The sequence below is a fragment of the Dipodomys merriami genome, unplaced genomic scaffold, assembly GCF_024711535.1.
Source record: "Dipodomys merriami isolate MVZ:Mamm:240054 unplaced genomic scaffold, mDipMer1.0.p SCAF_317, whole genome shotgun sequence".
Classification (NCBI taxonomy): Eukaryota; Metazoa; Chordata; class Mammalia; order Rodentia; family Heteromyidae; genus Dipodomys; species Dipodomys merriami.
In genome coordinates, this window is record NW_027204682.1 from 819,511 (window position 1) to 821,859 (window position 2,349).

The following is a 2,349-nucleotide window of genomic DNA, read 5'->3' on the forward strand; positions in this document are numbered from 1 at the left end:
TTTAACTGTAACCTGTCTGTACAACAATTTTACAACAAAAAAATGAAGAAAAGTAGTGCTCAAAAGAAACATTTTGGGGGTAAGAGAAAGATGTCTGAATAGATGTACAAAATGTTAAACTGCTTTTTACAAAAATGTTCAGTATGTCACTGAATAAACATAACTGCTTCCATTAAAAAAATTGTAACTATCTTGGAACTTGAGCCAGTATTTCCATCACTGCTGGGATTTGATCTCACCATCCATGTAACTCTTTTGCACCATGGGTGAAGACAAAGCTTACTGTCCTTGAGGAAAAGAAATTCAGGCTAGAGTTACAAGGGTCTTAATGAAGGCCCTGCAATGGAAAAAAATATTTCTATATATGGGTAATATATGACATATATTTTCATATGTATGTGTATTACATATTATGATTTTTATTATTGATTTTTGTAATTATTTTATTTTTTACTTGATTCATTTATTTATTGTATATATTGTATTTAGTATTATTACACACATAATATTTAGTACATTTTGTACATCCATTATAAATTTATACACAATAATTTAAGACATTGATTCTTTTTTCTTTAATATTTTGTTGTGTTGAAACACGATACATAATTAAATGGAAGCATTTGTAACATTCTTCACATGTTTAGAGTCTCTCCCAAGTATGAGCTTTGTGTTCTTTATCTTTGGAACCTTCAAAAAGGAATTTCTTTAGATGATTTTTACTCAGAAGGCTTTTCTTGGGGATAGGCAAGTTGAGGGATAAAATTGTAAGGGTGGGGCTAGAAATGTGGCTTATTGGTTGAGAGCTGGCTCAGGATGCATGAATGCTAGGGTTTGAATCCTCAGTGCCACATAATCAGAGTGGCTCAAGTAGCACAGCCTTAGGCTTGAGAAAAAGGAGCTCAGAAACAGTACCCAGGGCCTAAGATCAAACGTCTGGACTTTCAAAAACAATAGGCCAGATGCCTGTGGCTCACAACTGGAACCATAACTTCTCAGGAGGCTGAGATCTGAAGACCACAGTTCAAAGACAGCCTAGGCAAGGAAAACCTGTTAGGCTCTTATCTCCAATGAACCACAAAAAGACCAAATCTGGTGTTGTGGGACAAGTGGTAGAGAGTTCGCCTTGAGCTGAAGGGCTCAGGGACAGTGCCCAGCCTTGAGTTTGAGACACAAAAGTGGAAAAAAGTGAGGGTTAAGCGAAGTATTTTTGTTATTTGCTAATTAGGATAATATTCTCTGGAAAATGAATGCTCATGTACACCAGAATTGGAGTCAGAGCTCAAGGTTCAAGTGTAGCCCATCTATATACATAGCCTCTCAGACTCTAGCATTATAACCTTGTGTCCTACAGGGTTCTGAAAGGTCCATTGTTGAAAGGCTTAATATGCTGCCCAAGCCCTTTGTGATAAGCAGTTGACTTGTAATGCCAATGTAATTATATTTCTGAATCTAGCAGTGCACCAGTAGCTAACGCCTGCCACCCTAGCTCAGGATGCTCAAGTCTGAGGATCACAGGGTGAAGCCAGTCAAGTTAGGAAAGTATGAACCTCTGAATTCCACTTCTGAAAGGTCAGATGTTCAAGAGCTTCCTGTGTTTCCATTGGTGATGAGACGTTACCTGTACGCTAAAGGTTCTTAGACTTCTTGAGCTATAGAAGCAGGAAAGAAATATTATTAACCCATCCTTGGTTAAAATGAAGTTCTCAGCATCCAAGCACTAGTCCTGTTTGCAGGAAGTACTCCAATGTAACAATATTTGAATGCAGAAAACAGTTGCAAAAGCCAGGCTAGGTGAAGAGAAAAAGGCATGCAGGGTTAGGAGGCAGAATGTACACACTCAACATTCCAGGCATGGCCAGCAATGAGGGGAAACATGAAACATTTGTCAGAGTCACACAAGGGTCAGGCTTTTCTCAGCCTCTTCAAACAATGCCAGTCCATGTCCTTCCTTCATTCTCCACTTCATTAATGCAAATCCCCCATCTAAGGAGAGGCAAGGCCTTTTCTCTTCTGTCTCCAAGCACCTCAGTTAGAACTTGGCTCTGCCCTCTTGACTCTGGGGCCCTTGGCTACCTAAGAAGTTGAAAGAGACAGTCTTCCTGATCTCTGTTTGTGTGAAGGCCATGTTGGTGTCCTGGCACACTGCAGAAGGCCTAATGATTGGAAAGTCTTCCTTAATTTCTTCCTGACATCCATCTATCATATTTCTATCTATCTATCTATCTATCTATCTATCTATCTATCTATCTATCTATCTATCTATCTATCTATCTATCTATCTATCTATCTATCTATCTATCTATCTCTCTATCTCTCTATCTCTCTATCTCTCTCTCTCTATCTATC